This window comes from Amblyraja radiata, chromosome 8 (assembly GCF_010909765.2).
Source record: "Amblyraja radiata isolate CabotCenter1 chromosome 8, sAmbRad1.1.pri, whole genome shotgun sequence".
Taxonomy (NCBI): Eukaryota; Metazoa; Chordata; class Chondrichthyes; order Rajiformes; family Rajidae; genus Amblyraja; species Amblyraja radiata.
In genome coordinates, this window is record NC_045963.1 from 9731407 (window position 1) to 9753626 (window position 22220).

Below are 22220 nucleotides of genomic sequence, written 5' to 3' on the forward strand. Positions count from 1 at the left end.
TCTTGTGACTGACATTTATCACAAATGGGTGAGACATTGGGGAAAAGTTTATTTATTTTAGTTTTTGAATAATATAGTCTATGTAATGTTTTGCATTGAATTAGAGTATGTCGTACGTTGATCGAGCATTTATGCACATTGGCCACCTAACTTAACATCTACTTCTTCGGATAAGTATAAATTTATATCTGTTTCCACTCCTGTAAAATATTTTAGAATGTCAATTTCCTTTAATACATTGAAAATTGATACCTACGTTGCACCTTAATTATCTAAATTCCATACAGTCATTGCTCAGAATTCAACCTATTGAGTTCATATAGTATTTAAGAAGAAACTGCAGATGCTGGAAAACCGAAGGTACACAAAAATGCTGGAGAAACTCAGCGGGTGCAGCAGCATCTATGGAGCGAAGGAATGAAGAAGGGTTTTGGCCCGAAACGTTGCCTATTTCCTTCGCTCCAGAGTTCATATAGTATACTGGTAAATTTATTCGGTCCTCCCTTCAAGGCCTGTGTTTCGATCCTGCACACACTTCTCTTTAAACTCTCCTAGATGTTGCTTTTCACCATGGAGGAAATAGTCTATACTCTTTAGGACAAAATTCTAACTCGTTTGTCAGCATAGTCGCTCAATCCACGACTACTTAGTTTAGTTTAGTTTACTTTAGAGATACAGTGCAGAAACAAGCCCTTTGGGCCACAGAGTTCACGCTGAACTGCGATCCCTGCACATTACACAAGCCTACACACACTAAGGACAATTTACATTTATACCAAGTATATAAACCCAACAAACCTGTACGTCTTTGGAGTGTTGGAGGAAACCAAAGATCTCTGAGAAAACCCACGTGGTCATGGGGAGACGTACAAACTCCATACAGATAGCACCCATAGTCGGGATCGAACCCGGGTCATTGGCGCCGCAAGTGCTGTAAGGCAGCAACTCTACCGCTGCACCACCATGCCACCGCTACCTCTTGGCAAATTACTTTAGGATTAGGTTTAAGTATAGGTTTATTATTGTCACTTGTACGGAGGTACATTGAAAAGCATCGATTTGCATGCTATCCAAACAGTTCCGGTATACCATACATAAATACAATTAAGTCAAACCCTCAAGTACAATTGATTGAGCAAAGGGGAAGATACAGAGTGCAGAACATAGTTCTCAGCATTATAGTGCATTGTGGTGCATTAGTTCCAAGTCTATGGTCCACAATGTGGTAGAGGTGAATTGGACTGTGCCCTAGCTTATGGGAGGACAGTTCAGAAACCTGATAATAATGGTGGAGAAGGTGTTCCTGAGTCTGGTGGTGCGCGCTTTCGGGCTTCTGTACCTTCTGCTGGAGCGGAGCATGGCAAAGAAGGAATAAATTGCGTGGGACAAGTCTTTAATTAGGTTGGCTGCTTTTCCGAGGGAACTTGATGATGGAGTCAATGGTGGGAAGTCTAGTCTGTGTGAGTGTCTGCCTACCTCTACAACTTTCTGCAATTTCTTGCAGCCTTGGGTAGAGTTGTGATGCAACCAAACCAATCTGCGATGCATCATAACCGTATGCTTTCTACAGTGCATCTGTAGAATTTTGTAAGAGCCACTGGAGACATGCTGAATTACCTCAGTCTCCTCAGGAAGTAGATGTGTATTGGTGTGCCTTCTTGACTGTTGCATCAATGTGGTCGGTCCACAACACATAATGTTAAGACAAGGAACTTGAAGCTCTCAACATTTCTACTTCAGTATCATTGGTGATGTTCGGGGCATGTACTCCAACATTCTTCCTGAAGCCAATAACTAATTCCTTCATCTTGCTCACATTGAGGGAGAGGTTATTGCCCTGACACCATGTCACTAAGTACTCTATCTCCTTCCTGTACTCCATCTCATCATGTTAATGATTTGGCTCACCACAATGGTGTCATCTGCAAACTTGTATTTGGAGATAGAGCCAAGTGTGGCTGTGCAATGGTGAGTTTATAGGACATATAGTAGGGGACGGAGAACACATCCTTCCAGGGCAACAGTGTGGAGATTTATTGTGGACAAAGTGTTGTCACCTATCCTTGGTCCAGGAGTTTGGAGCTTGGATGGGATTATGGTGTTAAAGGCAGAGCTATAATCACTAAATATGAGTCTCGTGTGGGAATCCTTGTTGTCTAGGTGTTCCAGAGATGAATTTAAGGCCATGGGAGGACATACATAAAGCCTGTACATTTTCACCAACATGGGAATCCCCACTCATGCCCAGTAGATGGAGGAGGAGAATGTGGGAGGCATTAAATGCTATGATGCACAGAGTCTCTTGTCCAGAGTAGGTCAATCGAGGTGCAGATGACATAGGTTTAAGGTGAAAATATTTAATAGGAATCTGATGGGTAACTTTTTTACACAAAGGGTGGTGGGTGTATTGAACAAGCTGCCAGAGGAGGTGGTTGAGGTAGGGACTATGCCAACGTTTAAGAAATAGTTAGACGGGTACATGGACAGGACAGGGTTAGAGGGATATGGACCAAACGTGGACTAGTGGGACGACAGATGGCACAATGGGCTACGTGCTCGGCTGGCAACCGGAAGGTAGCCGGTTCGAATCCCGCTTGGAGTGCGTACTGTCGTTGTGTCCTTGGGCAAGACACTTCACCCACCTTTGCCTGTGTGTGAATGTGTGTGAATGTGTGTGAGTGATTGGTGGTGGTCGGAGGGGCCGTAGGCGCAGATTGGCAGCCACGCTTCCGTCAGTCGGCCCCAGGGCAGCTGTGGCTACAGATGTAGCTTACCACCACCGAGTGTGACTGAGGAGTGAATGAATAATGCGATGTAAAGCGCCTTGAGTATTAGAAAGGCGCTATATAAATCCCATCCATTATTATTATTATTAGTGTAGATGGGACAAGTTGGTTGGTGTGGGCAAGATGGGCCAAAGGGCCTGTTTTCATGCTGTATCTTACTGCTGGGCTTTCTTTCAACCAATAGCATGTCAAACAATTGCCCTAGCCTGTGTCAGCTTACCAGTCATACTTTGTTGTGCCTTTCCCCTTTTCCTGCTTTCTTCTTCCCCCCCCCCCCCCCCCACAATCAATCTGAAGAACATGAAACATCACCTGTCCCTGTTCTCCAAAGACGCTGCCTGCCCAGCTAAGTTACTCCACAATGTTGTGTCCTTTTGTGTATTAACCAGCATCTGCAGTTCTTTATTTCTACAGACTGATTCTCCGTTATCTTTAAAGGCATTTTCAATAATATTTCTCTTGAATCTGCTGTCGGAAACCTTTTACTTCACAGTAAAATTGGTTAAATAATAGGAAGCTTATATTACACAGCCTAGGCTTAAAATCCTAAATACTGAGGAACTGGATTGATTGGTAACTTGTCAACAAACGTATGGTACTACAACTCTTCAAGAACTATTCAACGGTGATGTAGCAGTAGAGTTTGCTGCATCACTGACCCCAGTTCCCTGGTTACGGATGCTGTTTGTACAGAGTTTGTACGTTCTCCCCGTGACCTGCGTGGGTTTTCTCCGGGAGCTCCGGTTTCCTCCCACACTCCAAAGACGTACACGTTTGTCGGCTAATTGGCTTGGAATAATTGTAAATTGTCCCTAGAGTGTAGGATTGTGTTGGTGTGCGGGGATCACTGGTCGGCGTGGACTTGGTGGGCCGAAGGGCCTGATTCCGCGCTGTATCTCAAAATGAAATGAAACGAAACAAAACTAAACTAAAGCACCTTCCACTCATTGACTGCTGCCACCATGAAGGACTAAGACAGCAGACATATGGAAAATGCCACAACACCTGATCCACCTACAGTTACACTCCTAATGCTGATCCTTCACAGTCGCTGTGTCTGAATGCAGAAACTTCCATTCAACAGCAGTGACTCTCTGTCCACCTCAAGCGTAATTAAGGATTGGCAATAAATGTTGGCCGCCAGTGATTACATGTCCTGTGGATAAATAAAACGCTCAGGTCAAGAATATAACTAAACTATTAACATGTAGAATTAAATGAATAAAAAAGCTCCTACTAATCATGCAACTACCTTGGTAACCTTATTTCATTGTTTTACTGCGTCATTTCACCTTTTTATTGCAGAGTCACGAGCTAACCTTCAATCCTTTTGCAACACATTGTATGGCATAACTGCAATGGGAGCTGATAACCAGGCTGGTCTAACTCCTGTCTGTTGTAAGGATTTAGATTTTTCAATTTTAAGCAGCTGGCAGAACACCAACATGCTTGGTGTCCTGGGCCAGCCGAAAGTGATTGCCAACTGGCATGCTTTATCTTTGCCCAGCATTGCTAAGTCCTGATTTCCTTTGGAAGAGATGTAATTACAAAATATTGCAATGTAGAGAGTAATAAAAGGTTAAAATCGCTGGAAGGATGACTTTTTTTTGTCATGAAACAAGAGGATACGTACTTAGCTGACAATGGTCACTACTTGTTAGTTTATTAACAATCTGTGTATGAATGAATTAATTGCTCAGTCAATAATGTACCACATGGAGTGGTGGTAAGGATCACAGACTAGGAAGGTCATCAGTTCAATCAGTGTTTGGTGTTGTTACAGTAGATGTTCTCAGCTCAGATAACAATGGGGTGCTATGCTGAGTGGCACAGTGGTAGAGTTGTTGCCTTACAACGCTTGAAGCGCCAGAGACCCGGGTTCGATCTCGACTACAGGTGCTGTCTGTACAGAATTTGCACGTTCTCCCCATGACCACGTGGATTTTCTCCAAGGTCTTCAGTTTCCTCCCACATTCCAAAGACGTGCAGGTATGTGGTTAATTGGCTTGGGTTTGTACACGTTGTATAAGTCCAAAATGTCCCTAGTGTGTGTAGGCTTGTGTTAATGTGCGGGGATCGCTGGTCACTGCGGACTCGGCAGGGCTGAAGGGCCTGTTTCCATTCTGTATCTATAAACTAAACTAAGCTGTATGCAGTAGACCACAGGGTTAGAAAGAAATCACAGTATTTAATCATGATTATTGTTCATTGACCATTGCTGGGAAGTAACTCTGATTAGAACATGAGGTTTTTTGGGGAAAGGAAATGATAATGAATGTTAAAGAACTCTGTCCCTCTTACTCACCAGAAATGCTTCTGACCACAATAATAACAAAATAACCTACTGTACGTGCAGCAAGCACCAGCATACCCTCCCTCCCCCCCCCCCCCCCCCCCCCCCCCCCCCCCCCCCCTCCCCCCGGTTTGATTAGTCCAAGACTTCTATACGTACAAGGTCAGATGTGGAAGAGCAGCACTGACTCGGCAGGTGCTTTGATATTTGCTGGATTCTCTATGAAGTTCATCGCCAGATCTCCACCCTGTGTTGGAGTTGGCTCCTGCATCATGAGTCGGGTAGAAGGCGTTGAAATCTCATTCAATTTGGGATAGAGATTTGGAGAAGACGCACACAGAAAATTGTAGGAAGGAACTGCAGATGCTGGTTCAAACCGAAGATAGACACAAAGTGCTGGAGTAACTCAGTGGGACAGGCAGCACCTTACGATAGAAAGAATGGGTGATATTTTGGGTGGAGACCATTCTTCAGACAAGGCAAGTTCTTTTCTTTTAATTGTTTGCATTGTTTTGTGCTGTAATCACTTCCAAAAATTTTATGATGTGTTTTGAACTTTATCTATTTACATCTTTTTTAATTCTTTGGGTTTGCCTATTGCTGGCAATTCCCTCAAGACCAGGTGAGATCAGGCATTAAAACCACCGTGAATCCGAGACTTCGGTACATGTAGGAAGGAACTACGGATGCCAGTTTAAACTGAAGATAGACACAAAATGCTGGAGTAACTCAGTGGGATGGCCAACATCTCTGGAAAGAAGGAATGGGTGATGTTTCGGGTCGAGCCCCTGCTTCAGACCCAGAGTTCAGGGAGAGATTTGGAAGGGTACAAAGAACATGTAAGGTGTGAAAAGAACTGAGCAAAGCAGACGATGATCAAGGAAATGTAGAATGGTTCATTGTTGGCTGAGGGGAAGGTCTTCTTCTTTTTGTGTCTTTGAAGCTGGTTGGTTATATAACAGTTTCCCATTCCTTTACACAGTCCTTTGCATTTTTATTGAACACTGTAAGATCCTTTGGGCTGCACTGGTTGGGTACATGTAGGAAGGAACTGCGGATGCCAGTTTAAACTGAAGATAGACACAAAATGCTGGAGTAACTCAGGGGAAGGTGACAACGAGGCATACAAGTGTAAAATTAATCAGGAGGACAGTGGAACTAGTCGGAGAACTAGGGTGGGGGATGGACAGAGAGAGAGGGAAAGCAAGGGTTACTTGATGTTAAATAAATCAGCTGTATGAATATTGACCTGATCTCAGTCCAGTCCATCGCTGGAAGCTGCTAATGGTACAGTGAGATACTACAAGAATTCACAAGTAGTCAGAGCTGGTGTTCAGAGAGGGATTTTGGTATTGAAGGGACAGAACAGATGGGAAGTGGCAGTTTATGAAAGGGTCCGAAAGTAAGAATAAGTATTTTTCAACTGAGATGCATCTGGGCAATTAGTCAACTGATCCATTGAGGTAGTGCCTGAATGGGACTAGTTTTGAGTTAAGTTACCATCTGCAGTTTTTTGAGCCCATGTAAAAACTTGCTTTAATGGTTTGCTGTGCAAATCTAACAAGGGTATTAAGAGAGTGTAGAAACTAACTGCAGAAGCTGGTCTATACCAAAGATAGACAAAGTTCTGAAGTAACTCAGCGGGTCAGGCAACAGTTTCAGTTTAGTGTATTGTCACGTGTACTGAGGTACAGTGAAAAGCTTTTGTTGCATGCTAACCAGTCAGCAGAAAGACAATATATGATTACAATCAAGCCATTTACAGCGCATAGATACATGTTAAGGGAATAACGTTTAGTGCAAGGTAAAGCAGGCAAAGTCCGATCAAGGATTGGCAGAGGGTCACTAAAGAGGTAGATAGTAGTTCAGCACTGCTCTCTGGTTGTGGTAGGATGATTCAGTTGCCTGATAACTGTCCCTGAATCCGGAGGTGTGCGTTTTCACACTTCTATACCTTTGCCTGATGGGAGAGGGGAGAAGAGGGAGTGGCCAGGGTGCAACTCGTCCTTGATTACGCTGCTGGCCTTGCCGAGGCAGCGTGAGGTATAACTGGAGTCAATGGAAGGGAGGTTGGTTTGTGTGATGGGGCCTGGGCTGCGTCCACAATTCGCTGCATCTCTGCAGAAAAAGGATGGGTGATGTTTCGGGCCAGGGGGGTTTCTTCAGACTGAAAGGATATTAATAGAATTTGGCTTAGCTGTGCTGCAAGTCCAGCACAATTCAGCAGGTTGGGCAGCATCAGTGGAAAGAGAATGAGAGTTAACGATTAAGACCGCAGTCCTTTGTCAGAACATTGAAAGAGAGAACACAAATCAGGTTCAAGCTGCAGTGAGGGTGGGGGAGAGGTGGATAGGATCAAGTCAATATCCAGGATGATTATTTGGATATGGTGCTGGTGCAGTGCCGATACTCAGGAGAGTGGAACTCAGGAGAACTTGGTGCCTTTACAGCAAAAAAAAAAGAAGAAGTTGAGGAAGAGAAAGGAATTTGTTGCTTTAGAAACTCCTGTTCCAATTGAAGCATAAAATTGGGCTAACCGTAAAATGTGAATCCAACCTGAATCTGTCCTGTTCTCAATGGGTGACTTAAGTTTAAATTGGAACTCATAATCCTGTAAGAAGTGTGAAATTACAGCGGTTAAATTGGCACGGATAATATGAAAAATAGTCGCAATACATCTATTCCAATGAATGATGACACATCGTGAGAGTAGGCCCGACTTCAACATTAGGACTGCTCCTAGCCAGTCCAGAGAATATTGTGAAGAAGTTGGGAAATTTGTCTTCTGGCTCATGGACCAGGATCCAGAACTGCTGCACACTAATAAGTACCTTGTAGTGAGGTGAGTGATTTGGAGAGGTGGTTTGGTATATAATTGACATTATCTGAATGCTCAACCATTACATATTAATGGAAATGAAAATCACAAGAACTGAGCTAAATTCCTAATTTTACTGTTTCCCCCAAACTTAAAATGTTCCTCAATATATTTAATGCTCTAAATGCAAATGGGCTCAGGCAGTGCATCAATATTCTTGAAATGTATTTGTATTCAATTTTTCGCTGATATAAATTGAGTTTCTTTATTGAATTTGCCATAAAATAATAATTTTTATTTTACTGAGGCTAGTGGGCAGCAATGATATTCTTTAATCAAGTGAAACTATTAAAAAGTTATGAGCTAACCAACCAATCAATCATGACGCTACTAATATCTCCCACTAGAGGACTAAAAATCCATTAATATACCTGGAGTTCTTCAGGGGTGCCCAGAAATATTCTCAAATTTATACACTGCTCGCTTTATTGTAACAATGGATAAGCACAGCCAGCCTCCTATGAGTTCCAAATAATACCTTAATTTTTAATCAGTGAGAGAGCGCAGGTTTTAATCAGACTTGAGTTATGGGTTCACCCCTGGCTGCAGTGAGGTCAATGCTAGCGAGCTTCTTCAGTTTTACCTGGAACTAAAGCAGTCAAATTAAATTGCTGTTTCTCCACTGCGTTCAAAGACCTACTAATGTCTCTCTGATGTCTGACAGTCTTTGTCACGATGCTTCAACTTAACGTGGAAGAAGCAACATAATTGATAAATGATTACATTGTGTATATTCGGATTTTGAAAACAGTTGGTATTTCGTCCTAAAATTGTCATCTTTTCCTTACATCAGTGTCCTGCCAATTTAAGAGGAGTAAAACCTCAATTGCAGATCGCAGAGGTAGTTTATATGACATCATTAGCATACTGTAGCAACAGGCAATGTTAGCAACAAGGAATGGTCTATTGTAACTTCATTAGCTTACCAGCAGGCTTCTCTGGGAGCTGGCTGGTGTCCAGCTTGTTAATAAATACGATACCACAGAGCTAAGAGCTTTACGAGTTCTGGTTTCTTGCATGAGAAGAAACTAGGCAAAAACTCGTGGGTAATTTTAGGCATATTTAGTCTTCAATACACAGAAGAAAATCGCCACCAAGGTTTTTTTTTTACAGTATTATGTGTAAGATGGTTTTTCCTCCTGCACTTCCCTGCCTTTGGAATATTTAAGGTGACTCAAGGGCCTGTCCCAATTACGCGACCTTGGCTCGCAAATTAGGCGACCTCTTGAGGCGTACGGGCCTCGCGGGGCCGGTCCCACTTAGGAGCGCGGAGGCGTATGGAGTTGTGTGGGGCTGGTCCCGACATCGCGTGGGGCTCCGAAATTCCTGCAACTGTCTGAAAATTTTGTGCGCCGATGGCCTGTCGGCCCGCGTACGCACGCAGGCGCATTGTGGGCGTACGCAGCGTCTTGACGTCGTACGCAGCGTCTTGACGGCGTACGACTAGCGCGTGGCGTTGTGAGATGACGTCACTGCCCTGCGTGGCGTTGGGTGATGACGTCACCGCCCGACGCTGTGCGACGCCCAAATTCAGTCGGCCCGCCTCCTGCTCAGCTGATTGGTAAGTATGACGCAAATGACATCACGCGCGTACTTAGCGCGTACTTACGCGTACTTAGCGCGAACTCCGCTTCCATTTGGTCGCGCCAAAACGCATGCAATTGCATGCAAGTGGGACAGGCCCTTTACTCTTCTCTCAAAAGGTACCAACTCTGCCCAGAATCCAAACTCCTGGTTCTTATCTACCATTAAAGAAATAGTACGTATCACAGTATAATTCCACTATATGTATCTATTTAGGCATAATATCCATTGCATTGATGTATAGTAGGCAAGGCAAGGCAACTTTATTTATATAGCACATTTCATACACGAGGCAGACTCAAAGTGCTTCACATAAAAACATGTCATACAATAAATGAAATAATAAAATGAAATAAAATAGAAGAACTAAAAGAAAAGAAAAGCAAAATTAAAAATGCATTATAAAAAGTGCAAAAGTTAAAAGTGCAATGTAGTTAAGATTTAGCTGAAAGCTAAAGTAAACATAAAAGTTTTCAGTCTTATTTTAAAAGTGGTCAAAGTTGAGGCAAGTCTTAAATCTTCAGGAAGTTTATTCCAGCTATGTGTTGCATAGTAACTAAATCCTGCTTTCCCATGTTTTGTATTTACTCTGGGAATCACTAGCAGATTGGTTTCAGAAGATCTTAGCGGTCTAGAAGGCTTATATAGTGGAAGCATGTCAGTGATATACTTTGGCCCTAAACCATGTAGTGATTTATAGGTGAGCAGCAGGATTTTAAAATCAATTCTCTGACATACAGGGAGCCAACGTAAGGATTTAAGAATTGGTGTAATATGCTCAAATTTTTTGGTCTTTGTTAGAACTCTAGCAACAGCGTTCTGAACAAGCTGTAGCTGACTGACAGTTTTTTTTGGAAGACCTGCAAGGAGACCGTTGCAATAATCTAGCCTACTATTAATAAAGGCATGTACAAGTTTTTCTAAATCTTGAGCTGACATGAGTCCTCTTAATCTTGCTATGTTTTTGAGGTGATAGTAGGCCGATTTTGTTACTGATTTGATGTGACTGTCGAAATTTAAATCTGAATCCATAATGACCCCAAGATTTCTGGCTTTGTTTGAAGTTTTCAGGGACAGAGAGTGAAGGTGTTGGGTTACTTTAAGCCTTTATTTTTTAGCACCAAAAACAATTATCTCCGTTTTGTCCTTATTTAGTTGGAGAACATTTTGGCACATCCAGTCTTTGACTTGCTCAATGCACTGGCACAACAGATCTATGGGGCGATAATCATTTGGTGATAGCGCTACATAGATTTGAGTGTCATCGGCATAGCAGTGGTGGTCAATATTATTATATCGCATGATTTGCCCTAGTGGGAGCATGTAGATGTTGAATAAAGAGGGCCCTAGTAGCATTGCTTAAACACCGTATAAACTCTAGCAACTATCAGAAGTAATATTACATCCAGAATAGTCTTCCTGAAAACTGTAAAACTTTGAGCTAATCATAATAGAGCTAAACATACAGCTTAAACTTTAAACTGAACTATAATGTTAAGAATCTAATAAAAGGCTGGATTTTGTGGTTGAAATAAATCAGCAGCACTTGTCACTACCCAGTACTTTATTATTTAGAGATACAGCGCGGAAACAGGCCCTTCGGCCCACTGAGTCTGTGCCAACCAGCAATCAGCCCGTACACTAACCTGCACACACTCGGGACAATTTTACAACTTACTGAAGCTAATTAACCTGCAAATCTGTGTGGCTTTGGAGTGTGGGAGGAAACCGAAGCACCAGGAGAAAACCCACGCAGTCGCAGGGGGAACGTACAAACTCCCCACAGTCAGGATCAAACCCGGGTCTCTGGCGCTGTAAGGCAGCAACTCTACTGCTGTGTCACTGTGCCGCCCTTACGAGGATGGCTCGCAAAGGTTTTGTGATCTCTATGTATTCCCAAGACATCAACTCACGGGAGCCCTACAGTGGGAGTAATTGTGCTTACTGATGTCAATAGATGCAAGATTCATAAGAATCTAGCTAAAGTTTTAAAAGTCCTAAACAATCACCTTAATGCAAAAGCTGAAATAACAGTAATCAGTCATTTTTTTAATAATTGCTTTCAATATCTGTTATATTTTGAACTATTTATCAAAGGGAATTAGTCCAGGTACATAAAATTAGCTTCTGAGGGCCAAATAATCTGTTAAGCAGTAACTGGAATCCACACCCACACTACGACTAAGAATTTTCATAGTATTTTGTGAGAAATAAAACTGTAAAATTCTGGATGTTTTGGCAGGTTAGGGTGGGATGCAAATGTTGGCCATATTATGCCAGATGACACCTTGAGTGGGGTGGAATATTGGACTCCGAACGAGTGAACCAGCCCACTACCCCTGTCAATGCATTAGCTGAATATGAACATTTCAATGTCTAACCCCTGAAGTTTTCATCGGTTCATCAGTGTGGCACGGTGGCGCAGCGGTAGAATTGTTGCCTTACAGCGCTTGCAGCGCCAGAGTCCCGGGTTCGATCCTGACTACGGGTGATGTCTGTATGGAGTTTGTACGTTCTCCCCGTGACCGCGTGGGTTTACTCCGATTTCTTCGGTTTCCTCCCATACTACAAAGACGTACAGGTTTGTAGGTTAATTGGCCTGGTATAAGTGTAAATTGTAAAATGAAGCATTTATTGCCAGGTCAGTCGTGTTTTCAGCCAACATTAGAAGTTAGACACCAAAACGCTGGAGTAACTCAGCGGGTCGGACAACATCACTGGTGAAAAGGAATAGGTAGCATTTTTCAGGTCGAGACCCTTCTTCAGTCCCGTCCTTCTCTCCAGAGATGCTGCCTGTCCCGCTGAGTTACTGCAGCTTTTTGTGTCTATCTTTGGTTTAAACCAGCATCTGCAGTTCCTTCCAACACAACATTAGAGTTTGAACATCAGTCTAAAGAAGGGTCTCAACCTGAAATGTCACCTATTCCTTTTCTCCAGAGATGCCGTCTGACTCGTTGAGTTACTCCAGATTTTTGTGTCTATCTTCGGTGTAAACCGGCATCCGCAGTTCCTTCCTACACATTAGAATTAGTTTAATAGCTCTTATGATGTTTGTGTCACCCAGACTGGACTTCACCCTCGACTGGTGAATCACACCAAACTTAACCCCAGGAAGAAACTCAGGAACATTAACGCCTCCACCATAGACTTCCTGCTGCAGTCGCTGTGACAGATTTAGTTTGTTCTTTGCCAATGTATGCTTTCTCTAATCTCTCTCATGGATCCTCAGCATATGTTAACACAGGCTGGGAAGGACTGGGAGGGCGTCCAAATGTGATGTCAATTGGCACGCTTTTCTTTTCCATATAGCGCAATAAATCATGGAGGGACACGATACCAGAATGCATGACATGTGTGGTTAATGTATGCCCGATGTTATATTAGTTACTCAGATGACGGCACAATGGGTTGGCTCCACCTGAAGTGAGCATGTCATAGCGGTTTCAGGGGGTAGCAGTTTAGTTTAGTTTAGAGATGCAGCGCGTATACAGGCCCTTTGGCCCACTGAGTCCGCACCGAGCTGCGATCCTCACACATTAACACAAGCCTACACACACTAGGGACAATTTATACTTCTACCAAGTATACAATCCCAAGCCAATTAACCTACAAACCCACGCAAGTCACGGGGAGAACATACAAACTCCGTACGGACAGCACTCTTGGTCAGGATCGAACCCGGGTCTCCGGCGCTGCAAGCACTGTAATGCCCCTGTCCCACTTTGGAAACCTGAACGGAAACCTCTGGAGACTTTGCGCCCCACCCAAGGTTTCCGTGTGGTTCCCGGAGGTTCCCGGAGGTTTTTGTCAGTCTCCCTACCTGCTTCCACTACCTGCAACCTCCGGCAGCCACCTGCAACCTCCGGGAACCGCACGGAAACCTTGGGTGAGGCGCAAATTCTCCAGAGATTTCCGTTCAGGTTTCCTAAGTTGGACAGGGGCATAAGGCAGCAACTCTACCATGCCGCCCACTTGAGACTTGAGTCTTTAAGAGTACTTGAGTCTTTAAGAGCTTGTGCCTTCCCATCTGGGGCCAAGGTGGTAGAGGAAGAGCTTTGTGTTACTTTGGCCAAATCCTTCATCTTTTCACTAAACTGAAAATTGGTCTGCTCAGAAGGAGCATTGAGACGAGGAGGGGGAAGGTTGAGGGATTCGGAGCTACCCTAATAGCAACCAAATATTGGAGCTTTCAGCATGATCTTGGAGCTAAGATTTTGTCAGAAGAGGTCTGCAGAGCAGTGACGGTCCATACAAAGTAGGTGCTCACCCTCTCCTTCTCTACCCCTTCTGAACAATTGGGGGGGGGGGGAGGGATCAGATGCCATAATACTGATGTAAATGTTAGGAATGCAACCCATGGTTCTTTGAGACCAGTATGATCACCTCCTTCTCTTATAAAATCCCAGACTCAAACATGTTCCCATTTATAATCAGTGTGGCAACGTACAATGACCAGAGACATTCCTCACAACCACATTCCTTAATTGGGAAGGATAACTAAGTTTCCAATAGGATTGAGATCAGTTGGGAAGATGGGTCAAGGAACGGCATATGGAATTTAACTCTGATAAGTGTTGCACTGGGGAATATGAAACCAGTGCAGTGTGTACATGCTAAATGGTAGAGTGCTGGGATGGAGTGTGTTATGGAATAGAGAGATCTAGGACAACAGGTGTATGTTTCCCTAAAGGTGGCAGTTCAGGCAGATAGGGTGATGAAGAAGGTATTTGGCTTTCTTCATTGGGAAGGGTATTAAGTACAAACAATGGAAGATGATGATGTAGGTGTGCCACTGTTGGTAAGACCACACCTGGAGTAGTGCATGCAGTTCTGGTCATCCGGCTGTAGGAAGGATGTCATTAAGTTGGAGTCATTGAGTCTGGTCAGGCTAGGTCTTTATTCCTTGGAGCGCAGGAAACTGAGGGGGTGTCCTTATAGAGGTGTATAAAATACTGAGGGACATGGATAGAGTGAAAGCTCAGTCTTCTTTCTAGGGTAGAAGATACTAAAACCTGAGGCTTGTGAGTGGGAGAGATTTGAGAGGGAGCTCAGGGGAAAATCCTCCTTCACCCAGAGGATAGTTCACATATAAAATAAGCTGCCAGAGGAAGCAATAGCTGCGGCTACAATTCTGACATTAAAGATATTGAGACAGGTACATGGGTATGAAGGATATGGGCAAATAGAGGCAAATAGGACTAGCCTAGAATGGCAACTTGGTCAACATGGAACGTTGTGTCAAGGCGCCTGTATCCATTCTGCATTGCACTGTGACAATGAATCTATGAACGGTGAGAAAAATAAATTTAATTATTTCAACACGGCAATTATAATGATAACACATCAAAATAAATCATGTAAGAAAATCAGGTCTTTGTACTGTCTGTATGTTTAGTAAGGCAGATCATTAGAATGGAGCTTCTCATTCATTGCAGAACACAGATCAAGCAACAGCAGTGGTTAATAGAATATCCAAAGTCAAACCACGTGGTATAGATAGTGTGTAGCAAGGAACTGGTTTACACCGAAGATAGACACAAAATGCTGGAGTAACTTAGCGGGACAGGCAGCATCTCTGGAGAGAAGGAATGGGTGATGTTTTGGGTCGAGACCCTTCTTCAGGTCTGAAATAGGGTCTCGACCCGAAACGTCACCCTTTCCTATCCAGACATGCTGCCTGTCCCGCAGAGTTACTCCAGCATTTTGTGTACGTCATGGTATCTGAATCTGTACGCACACAGTATATTCACATTTTTATCCCATTCTTTCCCAATCAGGCGTATTTGGTGCTTTCGGAAATTCCCTTCACAAAGCAGAAAAGCCAACTGATCCACATAGGAAGAGTTATGGGCCTGTCCCATTTAGGCGATTTTTCAGCGGACTGCCGGCGACTGTCAGAGTGGAACACACACGCACATTCACCCCCCCCGCCCCCGTTATGCAGGCGGGGGACAGGGCAAGCGGGGGGGAGGGCTGTCTAAAAAATTCACACGTTGCAAAGCCAAGGTGAAACTGACACTCCACGATGAACAGGAAGGTTGCCGCTGTAAAAAAGACAGCTAAAACAGTCCTTTAAAAGAGAGGGGGAGGAGGAGTGGAGACAACTTTTAAGAAGCCATGTTGAAAAATTCACTGCGACCATAATGAGGCCCCGACTAGTTCCTGAATGTGGGAACTCCTCACGACCATGAAGGTGACTGTCCGGCAACCACCCATGGACATGCGGCCACTGCATAGTCTCCTGCAATCACCTACAAAGTCGCCTAAGTGGGACAGGCCCATGAATAGCAAGGAATTGCTGAAAACTCCTTTAACCGGTAATATCAGGCAATATTTAGGTTAAATAGCTGCCCCCATTGTACTTCAGTATAATTATGTATGCATCGCGGTGAAAGCTCTGTAACGATATGTTCAAACAATATGATAAAGAGGATGTGAGGAAGTATTTCCTTTGACACAATGGCACCAGGAAGAAAGCAAGATAAAGGTGAGATCCCAGGAAAAGAGACCCACTGATTCTTACCAAATACAGTTCTTGTAAGCATAATGTCATAAGCTCATGTGACAGGAACAGCAATAGGCCATTCGGCTCATCAAGTCTACTCCACCATTCAATCATGGTTGATCTATATCCCTCCTTCCTAACCCCATTCCCCTGCCTTCTCCCCATAACCCCTGACACCCCTACTAATTAAGAATCCATCTGTCTCTGCCTTAAAAATATCCATTGACTTGGACTCCACAGGCAGAGAATTCCACAGATTCACCGCGCTCTGACTAAAGATATTTCCCCTCATTTCCTTCCTAAAGGAACGTCCTTTAATTCTGGTCCTCGAGTCTCCCACCAATGGAGACATCCTCTCCACATCCAGTCTATCTAAGCCTTTCACTATTCTGTATGTTGGCATTCGGCCTGAAGGATATGCAGCTCTTACAAAGTGAGTGGCACACAACTACATTCCATCTGCACACACATCCAGCACGTTTTTAGGCATTGCTTACAACTAAGGTATCCCCCATGGCCGTTCCGAAGACGTATTCTTCGGAATGCCTCTTCCGAAGAGACTCCGGAAGGGATATTCATTTCAACAAAGACAGTCGGTACTCAGCGGACTGACAGCCTGCACGGAGCTGACTCCTACCTGTAACTTTCGACCATAAATGCTTTTAATTAGTCAATTAATTGCAGTTAATGCGCGTGATTACAAGATTGCAAATTAACATGAATTTTGCAACACGTTAATGAAAAATTGCAGATTTAAAACGGAACAGAATGCTTCGTACAATACTCCCCATGGGACAAATCCAACTCGCCATGAAGTCCTCGTGTGGCATGAAAATCCTCCCTTGGATAACTCCTCCTTGGTCATCAAGTTGTTATGGATATGCCGAGCGGACGTTTTGACATGGATCTCTCCCTTCCTCTTGGCGCCATCATGCCTTGTTGTGCAAGTTCCCTTCACCTTGCCATTTAGTAACAGAGCTGTCTAGGTTTGATGTCAGTTTTTGTGTCTGGCACTCAAGTAATCAATTAACCTTGGATCACCAACACCCTTCCTCCCCAATATCACATTCCCATGGTTAGTCAGGCTGCCATTCCACCCCACACTAAATCTTGCCTGTACAACTTACAGCAGAGAAGAATTACATCTTCAAAGATTATTTAAAACATTATCATACCTGGTGGGGTTGTCCAAATAGGGCTCTTCAAAAATGGAAATGGCTAAAGTTCAGTCTGAAGAATCTCGACCCAAAACATCTATTTGTCTGAAGAGAAATACACCTATCCATGCTCTCCAGAGACACTGTTTGACCTGCTGAATTACTCCAGCAATCAAAAAATTACTTCAGAAATCAAAGTGGTTATCTATGTGTGGAGCCATTGGACTTAGGGAAGGTCCTCAATGGATATGTCTCCTGCTTTACTGCAGAGAAAGATGTGGAGACTCGGGAATTAGGGAAAGTTAATGGTGATGTCATGAAGAGTCCGTATTTCAGTAAGGAAGGTTCTGAATGTCCAAAGGCGTATGTAGGTACATAAATCATCCAGGCCTGATCAGATATATTCAAGGATCTGGTGGGAAGCTTGAGAAAAGATTGCATTAGTCCAAACCACATATGATTCATTGTGGAGGAGGAACTGCAGATGCTGGTTTAAACTGAAGATATAGTAACTCAGCGGGTCAGACAGTGTCTCTGGAGAAAAGGAATAGAAGGGTCTCGACCCGAAACATCACATATTCCTTTTCTCCAGAGATGCTGTCTGATCCACTGAGTTACTCCAGCTTTATTGTGTCTATATAGGAATCATTGTTAGACATGTGTGATGTGCCGAAAGACTAGAGCGTGGCTAATGTTCAAGAAGGAACTGCAGATGCTGGAAAATCGAAGGTAGACGAAAGTGCTGGAGAAACTCAGCGGGTGCAGCAGCATCTATGGAGCAAAGGAAATAGGCAACGTTTCGGGCCGAAACACTTTGTGGCTAATGTTGTGCCTCTATTTAAGAATGGTTGCACATAAAAACATGGGAACTATCAAGCAGTAAGCCAAACATTTGTGATAGGAAAGTTACTGGTGAAGATTCTGAGGTATGAGATATACAAGCATTTGGAAAGACAGGTTGATTAGCAATAGTCAGCATGGTTTTGTGTGTCGGAGATTGCAGCTTATGAATTTGATTACATTTTTTGAAGAAATTACCAAAGATGGTTAATGAGGACAGGATGTGAATTTACTCGGTATAATTAATAAATTTACACATGACACAAAAGTAGATGGTATCATTACACAAAGGGTCTTGATCTACTGGGCAAGTGGGCTAAGGGATGGCTAATGTGGTTTAATTGAGATAAATGTGAAGTATCACATTTTGGGAAGTCAAACCAGTGAAAGGATGACAAATATAGCCCCTAGGTATAAGATATAGTTCAAGAATGTTCAGAAGTTCATAACTTCATAAGTCACAGGAGCAGAAGTATGCCATTAGGGCCCATCGAGTCGACTCTGCCATTCATTCATCCATCGCTGACCTATCTTTCCCTTTCATCCCCATTCTCCTGTCTTCTCCCCATAATCCTTGACCCTTACTAATCAAGAAAGCCAATCTCTTCCTTAAAAATATCCATGGGCTGGGCCTCCACAGCTGCCTATGACAATGAATTCCACAATTCACCATCCTCTGTCTAAAGTAATTCCTTTCTAAAGGTGCGTCCATTTATTATGAGGCAATGGCCTCTAGTCCTTGACTCTCCCACTAGTGGAAACATCCTCTCCACATCCACTCTATCCAGGCCTTTCATTATTCGGTAAGTTTCAATTTGGTCCCCCCCTCACCCTTCTAAACTCCAGCAAGTACAGGCCAATGCGGTCAAACGCTCATCATATCTTAACCCAATTATCCCTGGGATCTTTCTCGTAAATATCCTCTGGACTCTCTCCAATGCTAGCACATCCTTTCTCAGATATGGGACCCTACATTGGTCACAATGCTCCAAATGCAGCCTGACCCAGTGGTCACAATGCTCCAAATGCAGCCTGACCCAGTGGACACAATGCTCCAAATGCAGCCTGACCCAGTGGTCACAATGCTCCAAATGCAGCCTGACCCAGTGGTCACAATGCTCCAAATGCAGCCTGACCCAGTGGTCACAGTGCTCCAAATGCAGCCTGACCCAGTGGTCACAGTGCTCCAAATGCAGCCTGACCCAGTGGTCACAATGCTCCAAATGCAGCCTGACCCAGTGCCTTATAAAGCCTCAGCATTACATCCCTGTTTTTATATTCCATTCCTCTCGAAAGAAATGCTAACATTGCATTTGCCTTCCTTACTAACAATTCAACTTGCAAATTAACCTTATGGGAATTCTGCACCAGCATTCCCAAGTCCCTTTGCACATTCGATTTTTGAATACTCTCCTCCTTTAGAAAATAGTCTGCGCCTTTATTCCTACAATCAAAATGCATGACTCCACAATTTACTATGCAGTGCCACTTCTTAGCCCAACCTGTCCAAGTCCTTCTGCAGCGTCCATACTTTTTCTACACTTCCTGCGCCTCCACCTATCTTTGTATCATCTGCAAACTTGGCCACGAAGCCTTCAATCCCCTCATCCAATTCATTAATATACAATGTGAAGAGTAGCCCCCTTCATCCCCACTTTTTTTGTCTTCTGCCATCCAGCCAACCTTGTATGTAAACCAGGATAAGGTCAGCCACGCACATTCTCCATGTAAGGGAAACATTTATAAGAGGCTTGAAAAACTCACACAATATATTACCCGATGAACATCTTAAACAGTATTAATGTCACGCATTTTTAATAACGGAAGCAGAAAATGATTATGAAATTAAAGTGAAAGTTATTGATCAATTTGAATGTATGGAGTTTCTACGTTCTCCCTGTGACCACGTGGGTTTTCTCCAAGATCTACGGTTTCCTTCCGCACTCCAAAGATGTACAGGTTTAAGGTAATTGGCTTGGTATAAGTGTATATTGTCCTTAGTGCGTGTAGGATAGGGTTAATGTGCAGGGATTACTGGTCGGTGTGGACTCGGTGGGCCGATGGACCTGTTTCTGCACTGTATCTCTAAACTAAACTAAACTATTAAAGATAGGACTGAAGAACACTTTGTGTAGCTGTTCTGACTTGGGCTCAGGTGTAAATGAGAATATAAAGCATGCGCATCCTAAACATTATGAGTACAGATTGAGGTGCCTTCAAAACCAGTCGCAGAGCAGTTGCATCCAAGCATTTACAAAGGGGAATACTAAAGGAACTTCACTTATAGCATGAGAGTAATGCTTATGTTTACAACAAAAATGGAAAATCCTGGAAGCACTTAACTGGTCAGGCAGTGTGTGCAGAAAGAGAAGCAGAATTAATGTTTCAGGTTGATTTTTTTTTTTTAAAGTGAGAAATGAACTTCTGTGGAATGTCTTTGGTTGTAGTAAAGACCTTGGGACTTGTTGCACTCGTACTAGTTCATTGTTCCATTGTCAGTACATATGACAAATAAACGCTCTCTGGGGGAATATGTGTGAAAGGGCGGAGATTGGCGCAGACTGAATAGCATTGAGGCATTGGCAAAGCTGAAAGAGAAGGCAAAGGGATCTGGGAGGAATAAATAAGATGAATGAAATCTGAAATACCAAAAGATGTGAGAGAAGAAACCTTGAAAACTGGAATTGTAAGATACAAGACAGAGTAGCTGGAAATGTTTAATTCAGCAATTTCATTATAAATGGATTCAACGTTGAATTCAACAGCTTTAACTATTTCTTCTCTTGTACCTCTCACTCTAGCATGCAGGCACTTCTCTCTCTCCTGGGAGAGTATCCGTGCCTGTGGTTTGGCACTAGGTGTTGGGTGGGTTCCAAGACCCAGAGGCCACTCGTGAGCGGACCTAGGTAGAATTCCATTAACTAGCCGCAACTCTCTTATAATGGACCAGCACTCACTGTTGAATAAAAATCAATAGACTCCAGGTGTTGGAGATTTGGAATAAAATTGAGAAAACGTGGGAGAGAGGCTGAACAATTCAGCTGGCATTTGTGGAAAGAGAAGCAGAGTTAACGCTTCAGTTCTGGAACCCCTCACCCGAACTGGGCGGCACTGTGACCAGACGGTAGAGTCGCTACCTTACTGCGCCAGAGATCTGGGTTTAACCCTGACTACGGGTGCTGTCTGTACGGAGTTTGTACCTTCTCCCCGTGACCTGCCTGGGCTTTCTCCAAGTGCTCCGGTTTCCTCCCACACCCCAAAGACGGACAGATTTGTAGGTTAATTGGCTTGGTTAAATTGTAAATTGTCCCTAGTGTGTGTAGGATGGTGTTAGTATGTGTGGATCGCTGGTAGGCACAGACTCGGTGGGCCAAAGCGCCTGTTTCTGCGCTGTTTCGCTAAACTAAATGAAAAAATATTTACGCTAACTAATGAGAGAGAGGAAGCACTTTATATTTTAGTAGCAAGATAGTGGAAGAGGATTGAGTAAAACAAAAGCAACGTCTCTGGTTGGGTAGACCAGATGAGCAACTGTAGTAGTTGAGCTTGAATTATTATTTTCTAAGTAATATAGTTCGAATTCAGATATTCTCTCATAAAAAGTAGCAACACACTCACTTCTGAAAGTCCACAAATACTTGGAAGTACAAGGTTTACTAGCCTAATATACCCCTTGCCATTGGTAGCAAAACTCTATCCAACATTGAAATTTACCGAATAGTGAAATGCCTGGATAGAGTGGATGTGGAGAGGATGTTTCCACCAGTAGGAGAGTGTAGGATCAGAGGTCCTCAGAATTAAAGGATGTTCCTTTGGGAAGGAGATGCGGAGGAATTTCTTGAGTCAGAGGATGGTGAATCTGTGGAATTTATTGCCGCGGGAGGCTGTGGAGGCCAAGTCAATTCATATTTTTAAGGCAGAGATAGATAAATTCATGATTAGTATGGGTGTCAAGGATTATATTCAATAAACAATAGGTGCAGGAGTAGACCATTTGACCCTTCGAGCCAGCACCTCCATTCACTGTGGCCCATTCCTGCCTTCTCCCCATATCCCTTGACTCCACTATCTTTAACAGCTCTATCTAACTCTCTCTTGAAAGCATCCAGAGAATTGGCCTCCACTGCCTTCTGAGGCAGAGAATTCCACAGATTCACAACTTATGGGAAGAAGGTTA